This window comes from Cydia pomonella, chromosome 24 (genome assembly GCF_033807575.1).
Source record: "Cydia pomonella isolate Wapato2018A chromosome 24, ilCydPomo1, whole genome shotgun sequence".
Taxonomy (NCBI): Eukaryota; Metazoa; Arthropoda; class Insecta; order Lepidoptera; family Tortricidae; genus Cydia; species Cydia pomonella.
In genome coordinates, this window is record NC_084726.1 from 13,109,678 (window position 1) to 13,125,538 (window position 15,861).

The 15,861-nt window shown below is 35.9% G+C and overlaps 1 protein-coding gene and 1 long non-coding RNA gene across 19 annotated transcripts in view; one reads left to right on the forward strand and one right to left on the reverse strand.

Annotated features, from left to right (window-relative positions):
• Positions 1–15,861, reverse strand: part of LOC133531155 (hemicentin-2) — a 782,365-nt gene that overhangs the window by 125,982 nt on the left and 640,522 nt on the right. The gene's annotated exons all lie outside the window — the stretch shown is intronic.
• Positions 8,829–11,027, forward strand: LOC133531158 (uncharacterized). 2 transcript variants are annotated; one of them, XR_009801482.1, is made up of 4 exons: positions 8,829–8,909; positions 9,070–9,227; positions 10,354–10,388; positions 10,975–11,027. It is a non-coding gene; the product is annotated as an uncharacterized LOC133531158 (long non-coding RNA). The 2 variants fall into 2 exon arrangements; XR_009801483.1 differs by having other exon boundaries at positions 8,895–8,909; positions 9,060–9,227.

The window sequence follows — 15,861 nt, forward strand, 5'->3', positions numbered from 1 at the left end:
GATGTTAATGTTGTTTTCAGACTTTTCAGCGGAATGGGCTTGAAGTGCGTGTGATGTACATTACTATGCTATGAATTGAATGAATTAATTCAAGTTTAACAGTCTGATTAGATCGCTAAAATGTAACTAAACGAGTTAAATGCATTCCAAAAACGAGTTCCGCGTTAATGAATAATACGATGATTGAAGCTAATAGACAACCTACAGGTTCAATCAGATTTTGAAATTTCAGCGTGATTTGTTACTGTTATGAAATATTTAGCTACTAGCATATGTGTAGATTATTCAGTGTATGTGACTGTCCGTAAGTAGGCATTAAAAGTATTAAAACACTCGTGTGATGTTTTATGATACTTGCTTCAAGCTAGTTTCACTAACCTACCTGTATTTAATGCCTTTAATTAAGTATAACAGTCGCATACACTACGATAAAGTCTGCTACAGAAGAATAATTATACAAGCTACAGCTAAACAAGATGGGCCAACATACTGGCCCACTATGATGGGCCAGCGTGTAAAGAGGGAAGTGGGCTAATGGTTAATGGCGCAGCGAGATGGCGATGGGATGGCCATGGTGTCGGTTTTTGCCCGCACATCAAAGGTAATGGGCCAGAGATGGTGCGTACGCATCTACACGTGGCCTATTCCATAGTGGGTGCTCTCAACCGCGCGGGGCCATCGTATAGAGGATCGCATGGCCATCTCGCTGGTTCAGCGCTGGGCCATCGTGTAGAGGAGCCATTATACTTTTTTATACTTAAAAACCTGTACCCGCGATGTAAATAGCCGCAGATTGCCCGTACTAGTCGCTCCTATTCAACGACTCGCGAAGGTCCGAAAGTCACTCAGGGTTATTGGGCCCAAAATATACAAAAAAAATCCTAATGACATTAAATTGACTGAAAGCGACTCAATATTCGCTAAAAAACTTAAATGTTTACTACTAGACCAAGCATGTTATTCTGTCGATGATTTTATGAAGGAGATAATTTAAAAAATATATTGTAATAACTATTGCACGATTATTTTTAAATTAAGGAACCGTAAACTTTCACCTGTTAATTTCTATCTAGAATTATGTATAACTAGCATAATTTCAAATGTACCTGTGTGACCTGTAAAATATTTTTTACCAATAAAGAAACTGAACTGAACGGATACTACTTTTCGTTAACCCTAACAGCTAGCGGACGCCCTTAATGTCTACATATTTCTGACCACTCTGTCTGCTCACATGCCGAACAAACAAACCGACCTCAGTCGCCATGGGACGAACCTCAAAGTTTTTACAACTAAAAGGCTCAAACAAATTTAATTACGACATAGTAATTCCTCATATATTTCCAATGATACATGCCAGAAAATTAGGTATTATGAACCTTAATGTCTGTGTAATATGGGTTATAAATGGTCAAAATTGTATATGATTTATCATTTTGTAAGGAGAAAATTGATAAAATATATTTGGTTTGATGATCGTAAAGTTGTGTGGTTAATCTAGCGTTTAGTGGGATCACTTAATTCTGTTTAAGTAAAATAAATAAATTACAATTGCCATCCTCACGGCTTAAGCTGCACTCGGCTGGACCTCTTGTAATGTCCATAAAAATTTATAATTCATTACCAGAAAGTTTGAAAGACGAAAAATCTGAGACTACCTTTATTAGAAAACTAAAAGAGCTACTGATTTCTAAAAATTATTACTACTTAAATGATTTTTTAAATGATAAGTTTTAAAAATATATATAGTTAATGTATATAAAATAATATTCGATTACATAGTGCCTTTCTCCATATTTGCTGCGCCCAACAGGGTACATAATGTGAGAACATAGAATTAAGATTACCACCTGTATTTAACCATTATGTGCAATAAATGTATTGAGTATTGAGTATTGAGTAATTAGTAGTAGTTAACCTCTTTATTTTACTAAAAGTAATAAACGAAACTTTTTTGTTTTCGTTTTTTTTTCAATGCCTTTGATACATAATCAATTTTAACGTTACTCGTCAAACTTACAATAAAATTGGGATCATTAGAAAACGCTAATTACAATGTACGAAGCACAGAAATTAAATGACTGATGTACAATCGAGGAAATTGATTCTTTAGCAGTTTACGGTTCAATTTACATTGGACACATCTTAGCATAAGTATGTACAACAAAAATAACTTGAACCGCAAATTGCTAAAGAATCAATTTCCTCGACCGTACGTAAACCTTTTTCAGTATAATTATATACAGTGTACAAGTTAGTTATAACTAACTTGTACACCTATCACATAATCCTAATCACATTAAATTGACTGAAAGCGACTCAATATTCGCTAAAAAACTTAAATGTTTACTACTAGACCAAGCATAACTAACTTGTACACTGTATAATTATATACAGTGTACAAGTTAGTTATAAGTCATTTTTTCTCTTTCTTTCTCTATATGTATTGTATAAACTGTGTACTTATACTGAAATAAATGATATTCTATTCTATTCTAAACCAACTGTGTGCTCTATCGGCCCGAATCTAACTTAAAGATCCGACAAATATTAAACCTAGTTTATTTATTTATTTATTTTTACACAATAAAGTGTAGTTAGTATAGTTGTAGTTTTCGATATGATATAAATCGGATATGTCAGTGTCAAAAGTAACGTTTTTGTTTGAAACGTCACTTTTGACACTGGCATATCCGATCAATATCGTATCTAGACCTAATCTTTAACGTATCTTAAAGTTCGAATCGGGCCGTGTATGATCTGATGATCAGACCAGCTCGAAGGTACCATAATATTGCATTGTCACCCAACTTACATATGTATACAAGTTTTCATCTCAATCGGAAATCGGGAAAAGGGTCAAAATACCTTCCAAGATTTGACACTAACAAAATAACATACATTTATAAATATTTATATATTAAGACAAGTTAAATAAAAGCTTGTAAAATTAGTTTTTGGCAAAAATTTCATTTTTGGTACAAGCTTTTATCGCTGACTGTACTTTTTTCCACAGGCAACTAATACTCATCGAGACAATTCTAAAAACCCCAAACACAATTAGGCTGCGTTGTTTTATCACCGAGTTCCTGTGGCTACCTCCTGTCTCCATCATCAGATCAGCTTGATGGTACCAAAATATTGCATTGTCACTCAACTTACACATGTATGCAAATTTTCAGCTTTATCGGAAACCGGGAAGTGGGTCAAATTTAACTTGCAAGATTTGTCCCATACATACTAACAGGGCAAGTTAAATAAAAGCTTGTAAAATACCAACAGCTTCGTCTACATATGCCATCGCAGATGTAAATAAATGAAACCAACTCCAACACTACCAAATTCCAGCCAAACCCAAAATTTTACCTGCGCAATCCGTTCAAAGCAATAAGATTTAAAGGGGGCTATTCTGAGCTGTGATTTCGATCAAATTAACGGGAATAAATAAACTGAAACGCTCGACCCTTCTCTACTGGAGTACCAAAAGGGCGTATGAGATTAATTTTTGTATGGGAATTTTGACGTTTTGTAAATATTAGGGTTATAATCTGATGTTATAAAATTGGAGGTGTGGTAGGGTTGGTACGAGGAAATACTTTGTTGTGTTTTTGTGTACAGATTTGGCATTGTATATTACATTACAGTACATATGGTGCTACTTTACCGCACTAGTGCACAAATTAGCATATTACGTTACTGTGTCAAACATTTAAAGGGCCATATGTACTGTAAAACATTGTACGATACATGTGCGAATAGGTAATTCGCAACTCGTGTCGATTTAAAACACTCCCTTTGGTCGTGTTTTAATTTATCGCCACACGTTTCGAATTTCCTATTTTTCGCACTTGTATCGTAATGTACTATTTTATGTTGGTGTGCTAAGCTAATAGTTTTACTGAGTGTACCTGTGGAGTGTACCTACCTTTTTTTTTCTTTTTTGTGTGTATTGGCGGGAGGTCGCACAGGACCGAGAAAAGTGGCGCTGTCTTGTGTCGGAGGCCAAGTCTCATTTGGGGGCCGCTGAGCCAACGGAGTAAGTAAGTACCTTTCAAATGTTGCCCAGAAATTTTGATACATTTTTGAAATTGTTGTCAGTAGGAACGTCCACGTAGAAGTTCTTTAAAACATGTTAAGCCCATTTTCGCCCCCTTAGGGGTTTAATAGAAAGTACCTAACAATTCTGTCCCAGGACATGTAATTTTTTAAATGTAGCCATTGTCAATAGAAGTAACAGTATAAAATAATAAAACCAACTGGGAAAGGATAATGCTCTAGTGCAGAAACGTATCATTTTCTGCACACTTCTTAGAACAACAACAACCTAGTTTCAGAGCATGAGAAATGTAAAAGTATGAAGTGGTTCTGGTTTTATAGATAATTGCCATTCTCAAAACTATTCCGCTTTCGAATTTACCCCAATGTACCTTATTAATATTATTTATAAATACTATAGAAAAAAATTAAAAAAGTTTCAACTATGTGTAGTTATGTACAGTCAGCATCAATTTTTTTTCCGTCATCCTATACATTTTTAATTTACAAAACCAATAAAATCCCGGGCTATAATTCGTAAATTGGCAAAGGGCGATATGTACTGAACTCGCGTGAACGTCGGCTGCCTCTCCGTTGGCGGGTTGAGGAACGGCAGCCACCCAAAATGGAAAAAACAATGAATAAATACTTATCCTGACATTTACAGCCGGCCAAATCAGTTTGTCAGTAGAAAAGGCGCGAAATTTAAATTTTCTTTGTGACAATTACCCTTCGCGCCTACATTTTTTAAATTTTTCGCTTTGTTCTACTGACGGAAATGGCTTGACAGACTATATATATCACCGCTATATTATTAAAACTTGTATTAAAATATCGTAAAAATCGTTCCGATCCTTCTCTAGACAAATCCAGCATTTCGGGATTCCGGAATCCCGGTATTAATTTCCTAGTTAATATGTTAGGTCCGAGTTTCAAAATCCGTTTCCATTCCTACACGTTACCTTTATATTTCCACAGGTGTAACAGCCCTCACAGAGAAAAGCAGTAACCCGACTCAATGAAGCGCATACTCCCACCATCTGTTCCCGGATCGCCTCATGAAATATGGATGCGTACAATGGGATATTTTCTTTGTTATTTTAAAACGGGTAGGTGAAAACTTGGAGTTTTGGGTTTATTTGTGTTAATGTGTGCGCGGGCTACGATGTTTTTAACAGGAAAATAGGCAAACCTTCTAAATATAATTTACTGAAAAAATAGTACATTGTGCAACAAGAGGTAAGTGAAATTTTGCAAATGAGGTCTTTAGATGCTCGACAGCCGCAGGCTGGATTGCATTAAAGACTCGAGTTTGCAATATTCTTACCCTTGGAGTTACACACAATGTTTTTCATCATACTTGGGGAGAAATAACTAAATTTTAAGCGAATGAATTCATATATACGGTGAAATTTCAAACAGTCGTCCGCCATATTGTTAGGTTAGGCATCGAAGGCACACAACAACAAACAATAAACTCCCTCGAGAGTTATACCTAGCTTTTTTTTCACTATTCATAACTCCCGCGTGAACAACACATGCCTTTATCCTTTAAAAAGTAGATTGTGTCACAGGGAGGCAAAATGACATAATTACGGCGAGGGCGTATATTGAATCCTAAACGAAGCAAAGGATTCTGTTATAGGATCCAGAGACTAGAGAGGGATTCTTAAAAAAATCTGAGCGTAGTGAGGGATTTAGGTACTTGATAACGTCCAAGTTGGGAATAATTTTACTACCTTGTGACACACTGCTTTTCACATCACCTATGAGGAAATTATTATGTTTCAAAATATTATTTAAGCTAAAAAATAGTGCGCAAAAAAATTATCGCAGAACAGAAAAGTGCTACTTTGATGTTGCCTGGCAGGGAAAAAGGCCATTTTCGAATAGGTGATGTAAATTCAATATTTTGGTACCTACTATATGTCTTTGCCTTTAATTTAAATCGATTAAGCGGTTTAAGCGAAAAGAGGTAACAAAACAGTTATATTGGACCCGGGTACGTGTTCAAAGTCAAACTACGTCCACAAGGGAGGTATGGGCATTGTGAATGTTATCTCGCATTGTGTGGTAGGGCACAGCACAGCGGATGTCATTCCAGATCTAGAGCAGAGCCCAACTGGGGAAGTACCTCCACCTTATAGAAAACCGTCGCCGAATAACACTACTAGACCCCACTCATAGTGTTGTGTTCCTGCCGGTGAGTAAGGTTGCCAGAGCTCAACGAGGGGAGGGAGGGGTGTTAGGGTCGGTATGTAACGCGTATGTAACTCCTCTGGAGTTGCAGGCGTACATAGGCTACGGAGACTGCTTACCATCAGACGGACCGTATGCTTGTTTGCCACCAACGTAGTAAAAAAAAGATACATACATCTTATATTAGTATGTAGGTATGTATTATATTGTTTGCGTCTTCATTTTGTTGAATTATATGTATATCGGCACTACCCGTTCAATGTTGTAAGTTCATAGTTTCCTGCTACCCAAAGGTTGTCTGGAAGAGATCGCTTCTTAGCGATAAGACCGCCTGTTGTTACCTAACTTTTACGTGTTTTTTCATTTCCTGTCTATTTTTAAATGTATGGTGCACAATAAAGAATATTTACTTACTTACTTACTTAGTAGAAATGAGACAAAATATACTGGAAGAGATCCCATACAGGGATACGCTCGCCTTTGTTGTATTTAATTTACTCTGTGTTTCTCGTGTTTTTATTTCTATGTAAAATAAAGTATATATATACATACATAATAAACTGGTATTTTAAGATCGAAAACACTCCTAATTAATTAATACTAGTATACGATATAAAAAACTAAATCACGCCGACCCTTTAGTGGAAGGCCTTATTCACAATACAAGGCCGCTATTAATTGGCCCCATAAATTAACCTCAAGTAATAGACTCCCTATCCCTAGTTTATTTCATCAAGGGAAAGGTATTCAAGGCATGGAATATATACCTATTAAGGTCAGATGTAGGTGTATATGTAAGACTAGGGGTGAAGTGGTATGAAAGAGCGAGGTCTTATAAATATACTGGAGCCCAATTTAGATTAAAGAAATGGTAATGGGTTTGAACTGGATTTGACACGACCTTGACGATCATTTTGGTGATAGGCGCACATCTAGAGCCCAACTGGGGAAGTACCTCCACCTTACAGAAAACCGCAGCCAAATAACACTTGACCCTACTCATAGTGTTGTGTTCCTGCCGGTGAGTAAGGTTGCCAGAGCTCAACGAGGGGGGTGGGGTTAGGGTCGGCAACGCGCATGTAACTCCTCTGGAGTTGCAGGTGTACATAGGCTACGGAGACTGCTTACCATCAGGCAGGCCGTATGCTTGTTTGCCACCGACGTAGTATAAAAAAAAACATCTCATGAATGAATGAATGTATGATTGAATGAATGAATGGACGAATGGATAAATGAATGAATGATTTATTGCGTATATGTTAATTCTGGTAACAATAGTAGACAAATACAAATACTCTTTATTGCACACCTCAATACAGAAACAATACAAATAATACAACACATTAAGAAAAGGTAAACAACAGGCGGTCTTATCGCTAAAAAGCGATCTCTTCCAGGCAACCTTTAGGTAGCGGAATTAAATAAATTTATGTCATGTCAGTAGGTGTTCCAGATGCAATAAAAGAAGTCTAGCACATAATAAACACAAAACAAAAACAATATATCATATACAAATATAGATAAAAAAGATATATAAATACATATACATACAAATATTAAAAGGTAGGTACAGTCACGTCTGAAAACATCGACACGATCGAAGTGCCAAAAATATGTATACACGATCTTATGGCCCATACATTAGGGTAGTGTATACATATTTTTGGCACTTTGTCTGTATCAATATTTTCAGACGTGACTGTACAATTGCATATTACAAAATAGTTCCACTGAATACTACTTTTACAGGTGTACAGTCAACCAATTTGAATCCTAGGCCACTATAGAACCTTGTCGCTTTAACTACTCTATACATGACATGCATCACTCAATAAGCACTGTCGTAGAAGTCATTATGACATGGTTCTATAGTGGTTCCGAGTCTGGCCTATCATTAGGCCGGCGCCCCACTGCAGCGCACGCTATGTACACGACCCACGTTCCTATACAAAATTTCGTGGGCTTGCCCACGGTTTGTATTAAAACGTGGGCCGTGGATGTAGCGTGCGCAGCAGTGGGGCGCCGGCCTTATAGAAAAGGTATGATAAGGCATTTCATCTATACCGAATAGGTCAGATATGGGTATATAAGAGGACAGAAATGGCATAAAGTAGGCCCGGGCCGGGGCGTCCGACACTTCAGTTTTCTATATAAAGCATCACGTGATCACCGATCACCTGTCATAGAAAAAGAAGTGTTGCAAGCCTCGTCCCGCGCCCGGGCTGTTCTAACGTGGGTCATCCTTAAGGAAGTCGGGTTTTGAAGCCACTTGCATAATCTTTGTAAAGCCGAATAGACTAAAAGACAAACGGCCCGATTCGAACTTGATAGGTACGTCAAATGACAAATGAAATATCAGTGCCAAAAGCGACGCTTTTGCTTCAAGAAACGTCACATCTAGACCTAATACTTGAGCTATCTTAAAGTTCGAATCGGGCCGTATATATCCTTTAAAATCTGAAATATTTCAGTTCAAAATATCAATTCCGTTCATTTGTTTCAATTAATTCCGTGACAAATCAATTTCATATTTAGTGGTATTCAATTTAAGTACTTTTGTCTACATCTACAAACATGAATAAAAAAATGTAACTAATTAAAGTATATTTGTTTTTTTTATCACAATCTATGTAGTCAGTATGAATATAGATTTCCGGACAGACATTCTTAAAATGGTAAGAAATTTTTAGACAGTTCTAAAGTAATCTAAACCCATAATTATTTTCACCACACCAGTTCGTAAAGGTTTTTTTTATTCTTCAAAAACTGGTGAGAAAATAACATTTTACCCACAAGAGTGTCAAAGTAATTTGATACAACTTCAGTTTGTTTCAGCTACACCAACTGTCAATATTTTTATTCCTAAGCTTAGTTGGTTATACTTCTGGAGTGAATTTCCTCTACAACTGTCGTTCTATACATGATCCAATTCCTAAAGTAAATAATATGCAACTAGATATCAAGAAATTATCGTTTTGGGCCAAATATTTTGGGTAAGTTATTGGTTATTGTTCAATTATTGGTAATACTTAAGACACGTTTAAGATCTTTAAAAGATCAATAACTAAACATTTTATCAAAATTGACGTTTATTTCGATTTCGTTGGGATCCCAATAAATCTATCTACGATATTTCTAACGTCAAAGTGACATTGGTTGCCCGAATCGAGCTGCTTCTGTCAATTAAACGACATACAAACGATATCTAAATGAGAACTTATCTAAACCAGAACTTATCGTTATCGTAACTCATTCTTAGAATCGGGAAGATGAAATTCGGCCGAGCTTGCCGAATTTCATCTTCCCATGCAAACCGAGTTTTAAGTTCTCATTTTAAAACTACGCGTTGGATTGTAATAAAACTTTGTACATACATACAAGAGCAAAAACAATTTTTCTATGAAAAACTTAAATTGGCTATATTTCTTTTATGATACAGGAGGCAAACGAGCAGACGGATCACCTGATGGTAAGCGATTACCGCCGTCCATGGACACCTGCAACACCAGAGTGGTGACGATGGAAATGACTGTTGTCGCGCAGGTCGATGGCGAAAAGAAGCGGCAGGGATTAATCCGAACAATTCCTCGGACCACTCCCCTTTGTACATTGTATTTTTGTAACTATGGTATGTGAAGCTACATAAAATTATAACAGGACTAGATATACCATATTCTATTATGAGTATAAAGTTTCAGAGCAATCTAGCTAGTCGTTTTGAAATGGGAGCGTAACTACGTTTGTATGGAGAACCGTACCCCTAGTATAAATAAATTCGATTTCGAAACGTGACGTACGCGTTTGCGTTTAGTCTCATTTTGTATTGGATTTAGAAAGAGCGCGCAAAGCGGGACGTTTTGGAAACTAAAAATCCTATACAAAATGAGACTTAACGCAAACGCGTTCGTCACGTTATGATGTCGATAAAATTTACACTAGGGGTACCGAGCTTGCTGGGGGCCATTAATAACTAAACTTTTGCGAGTCACAGATATAACTTATACAATTAAAAGGGGTAACTCATGTTTTTAAGTCGAAGATTGTTTGACAATTTTCGCTCCGTAATGAGGAGTTTCAACAGGAGCCACACGTAATGTAGACAAATGTTTTTTTTTGCAGTTTTACTTGTGATTTTGATACTTGATGATATGCGCGTAAGTTTCTCCATAATGTAACGGATGGGTTAAAATACCGATTTCATTAAATTGTAGCGTTAAATACTCGTATATTATATATAGTAGCGCAGTATTTTTTTAACAGAAGTTAATTCGTTAGTTTAGTTTATATACTTAGTATATTTATCCTTACTTTTTATTTTTATTTTGTGTGTTTTTGACATGTATTTTATACCGTATTGAAAGATTTGAATTGAATTGAATTGAACTTAACGTAATATAAATCAGCGTCATGCAGCCAAGCCTTTAAACAGTCCGTAACCGACGATAATAACATAACAGCGCGGCTTACGTGGGCGATGACTCGCGAACGCGACTCGGCGCGGCGCGGCAGCCTAACGGCATTCAGAGACCGCCCACGGAGGACACTTCCATAGGTATCAAAGGATTGAATTCAATCGCGCCGCGCCGCTTCGCGTTCGCGAGTTATTCGCTCAGGTAAGACACTGCCTTACTAACCAACATATCTTTGTGATTGTGAAGTGCACTGTTTATTTACTCGTAGTTCTTCCTCTTTTCAGTGCCGTTACAAATATTGACTTTTAATTAAATGATTTGTTTTTAGGACATCACCCCAAGCGACTTAATGAATCTGTGATTATAATATTTTGTTCTGTATCTTTTATTTATTCTGATTATTCAACCCCATCCTATATATCCTAATCCTAATGAAGACTTACGCGTTTTGCCACTAGGGGCGCTAATAGTTCTTTCAAAATGTCAAATATATAGTATTTTTGGGGGTTACAAGCTTTTTTAACGCGAATTTTCACTCCTTACTCATAAATTGTGGTAAATCTTTTTCCATTTTTGATTATCCTTAACATTAGATATGGTTCAATACATGTTACTAGTTTAAATGCCAACTAAGATATATGCAAAATTAAACAGGGTTAAAAATGGCTTATTCAGATGGTAAAATACTTTCGTGTATTAATACATATTTTGAGAGTTGTTTTTCTGGACCACCAGTGGCGCCAACTGGTGAGAAAAAACCGGTAGCCCTCATTTCCTAACCATATCCATTTCGACGGTACTACCCACACAGTGTAGTGTAGTGTGTGAAAATTTGCATACATAATGTAAGTCGGGTGACAATGCAAAATTATGGTACCATCGAGCTGATCTGATGATGGAGACAGGAGATGGCCATAAGAACTCTGTGATGAAACAACGCCACCTAATTGTGTTTGGGGGTTTTAGAATTGTCTTGATGAGTATTAGTTGCCTGTGGTAAGAAACGTACAGTCAGCAATAAAAGCTTGAATTGAATTGAATTGAATTGAATTGTTTATTGCATATCACAAACCAGTTATAAAGGTGGTACATATTATGTGGTGGTGGTGTGGTGCTTGTACCAAAAATTAAATTATTTCCGTTTTTCTTCTTCCTGGCATTGTTCTGACATTTTTGCCACGGCTCATGGGAGCCTGGGGTTCGCTTGGCAACTAATCCCGAGAATTGGCGTAGGCACTAGTTTTTACAAAAGCGACTGGCATCTGATTTTTCAACCCTGAGGGTACTATTTAGGCCTTGTTGGGATTAGTCCGGTTTCCTCACGATGTTTTCCTTCACCGAAAAGCGACTGGTAAATATCAAATGATTTTTCGTACATAAGTTTCGAAAAAGTAATTGGTAAGAGCCGGGGTTTGAACCCACGACCGTTCGTTTATTTATATTGTGGTTAGAATGGAATCTAAATGGGATTAGTGGCGCTCCATTGGTTGTATATTACTATATTTAAAGATGTAAACGTTGAATTGTGCAGAACCAATTGAGCAGGGAACCCTTTTTAGGGTAAGGGCCGTTGCAGGTCGACACTTGGGAAGGATTGGGTTTGGATGATGTTATGCAACAAATCGCTAGTAATTTTAATTGTAAAATATATTGATCATACAAAAATGATAATAATTTTACATAGTATTTCGTTTAACTTAAGATAATTTAAGATTTTTTAAGAACAGCAACATCCTAAAAATACACAAAAAATACAAATACAAAATACAAAATAGTTTATTTGGTTTACCTTATAATACACATAACATAAAGGGCTGGAATCTCCCATTAAGTATAACAATACTTGTGTCGGGAGACCCCGCTCTTCCATTAGGAAATAGGGTAAAAACAACAAACTGTACTTAACTTACTATACACATTTTTGCAAAAAAAAAAAATTGTTGCACAGGGGCGTCTAGCAGAAATTATATGGTACATTGTTTATTAAAGGCGGTAAACAAGAATTTACGAACAATTAATAATCCTCTAGTTTGAACATTTCAAACATTCGTCCACCATATTGTCATTTCTGATGGTTACCAGGTTAGGCATCGAAGGCAAAGGCATATCCGTTATTAGCCACGATTGTGTAAAAGTATTTCAAACGGCTATTAAATTAATCAGAGGAAATATTTATAAACATACACCAATAATAATTTATATCTAAGTATGCCCAATATGCCCGGGCATAATGTTTACTTGAACAAATTAAATTGAATGAAATTAAAACAAAAAATTTTACGCCCATGGGCATAATATAGCTCAGTACATGTCAGTATGCTGGCATACAATATTACCGTTAGAAGCAATTAAGTGTGATGAAAAATAATAAAAGGCTTTTCTTGCAAACAGCTCACATGTTGCATAACATCGTTCAGAGGGTCCAACAAAAAGTCCCGGTCCTTTCCATAAGTAGCAAGTTTTACGAATTCAGTCTCCCATTGTCATCTTTCTATCTAAGGTTTGACAAAAAGTTAAGTAACATTCATCAATGTAATGGTTCCAAATTCTTTTCATTGCCAAATTTTGTATAAGTAGTCACTATTTGATTTTATTTGTATCAAGAAATAAATTCAAATGTCTTTCGTTGCGTACCTATCTAATCCCTTACATGGTTCAAACTTATCTATTTTAGTTGACTTATTTGTGACTACTCTGTCACGCTTATATTATTCTCTTCAAAAAAAAACTCGAGTGCTATTGGATGTCTTTCTAATAATGTAGATATTATTCCAATTCCAGTACGTTTTGGGGACAAATACAAGACAACGAATATCATTTTGAACACATACTTCTTTTAAATTATAGGTATCGTTCTGATTCAGACTGCACCAGCATTACTGCTGCAGTATTGCGGCGCGCATTACTGCCGACAGCATTTCTGCAGCAAACATCAAAAATCCGGACAGCAACGTCGATTTAGTTAAGTTTCCTAATAATGAATAGAATCAGGCGTTACATTGCGGAAATCCATACTAATTCAAACAAAATTGACTTCATTCAGAATAGTTGAATCATCATTCAATTATTCAGTTGTCGGTCGTCAGACCGTCAACATCTCGAGCATCTCCTGAGGATGCCTTGTAGAGAGGCGAAACACGTGTCGAGTTTTGTACTTTTGGTGGTGGGTTGTTATATTTATTTGCATATTTATTTGTGCGGTGGGAAGGTAGGTAGGCATTGCATGTAAAAATACGCAAGTAAGTACAAACTTGGCACTGATTGGCTAGGACGTTATCTTTTCGCGGATTACCAAAGTAATAATTTTGTTTATTGAAATTTATTCAGAATTTTTTTTTTCATTTATTTTTCAAAGGCAAAAATTTTAATAATTTTAATAATGCAATCGGCAGTAATGCAGTGCGACATTACTGCCGACTGCATTGCTGACGATGGTCATCTGCTATAATAGCTACAAAAGAGTTCACACGTTTCATAATTGGTGGCGACCGGTTTGGCCTAGTGGGTAGTGACCCTGCCTACGAAGCTGATGGTCCCGGGTTCAAATCCTGGTAAGGGCATTTATTCGTGTGATGAGCATGGATATTTGTTCCTGAGTCATGGGTGTTTTCTATGTATTTAAGTATTTATAAATATTTATATATTATATATATCGTTGTCTAAGTACCCTCAATACAAGCCTTATTGAGCTTACTGTGGGACTTAGTCAATTTGTGTAATAATGTCCTATAATATTTATTTATTTATTTATAATATAATTATTCCTATAATATTTATTTTCTCAAACATACTCCGAAATTGTATGCGTTAATATCACGAAATGAACACATGAAGTTGCTCATTTATGGCTCCTTACTTTACTTCTTTACCTAGGCCAAGAAGTAATGTAGGGAGTTAGTATGAAACGTACATTATTGTCCGCTGCTCTAACTTTTTAAATTTCCTCGCTAAAATTAGACTGAAAAAGGAAATATTACATACTTACAGTCAACGACCACTCTCTCTGCAAGCATACTTGCGACATTAAAAAAAAAGCAGCCAAGTGCGAGTCGGACTCGCGCATGAAGGGTTCCGTACCATTTAAGACGTATTAAAAAAAAATCTACTTGCTAGATCTTGTTCAACATTTTACCACTTTGGACACACATTTTACCACTTTGGAACTGTCTCTCGCGCAAACTATTCAGTTTAGAAAAAAATGATGTTAGGAACCTAAATATCATTTTTGAAGACCTATCCATAGATACCCCACACGTATGGGTTTGATGGAAAAAATTTTTTTTTAATTTATTGACGTATTAAAAAAAAACTATTCACTAGATCTCGTTCAAACCAATTTTCGGTGGAAGTTTGCATGGTAATGTATATCATATATTTTTTTTAGATTTTTCATTCTGTTATTTTAGAAGTTACAGGGGGGGGGACACACATTTTTTCACTTTGGAAGTGTCTCTCGCGCAAACTATTCAGTTTAGAAAAAAATGATATTAGAAACCTAAATATCATTTTTGAAGACCTATCCATAGATACCCCACACGTATGGGTTTGATGAAAAAAATTTTTTTTTTTAATTTTTATGACGTATTAAAAAAAAACTACTTACTAGATCTCGTTCGAACCAATTTTCGGTGGAAGTTTGCATGGCAATGTATATCATATATTTTTTTTAGATTTTTCATTCTGTTATTTTAGAAGTTACAGGGGGGGGGACACACATTTTTTCACTTTGGAAGTGTCTCTCGCGCAAACTATTCAGTTTAGAAAAAAATGATATTAGAAACCTAAATATCATTTTTGAAGACCTATCCATAAATACCCCACACGTATGGGTTTGATGAAAAAAAAAATTTTTTTTAATTTTTATGACGTATTAAAAAAAAACTACTTACTAGATCTCGTTCGAACCAATTTTCGGTGGAAGTTTGCATGGCAATGTATATCATATATTTTTTTTAGATTTTTCATTCTGTTATTTTAGAAGTTACGGGGGGGGGGGGGGACACACTTTTTACCACTTTTTTTTTTTTTTTTTTTTTTTTTTTTTTTCACATTTTTAAGTGTCTCTCGCGCAAACTTTTCAGTTTAGAAAAAAATGATATTAGAAACCTCAATATCATTTTTAAAGACCTATCCATAGATACCCCACACGTATGAGTTTGATGAAAAAAGATTTTTTGAGTTTCAGTTCTAAGTATGGGGAACCCCCAAAATTTAT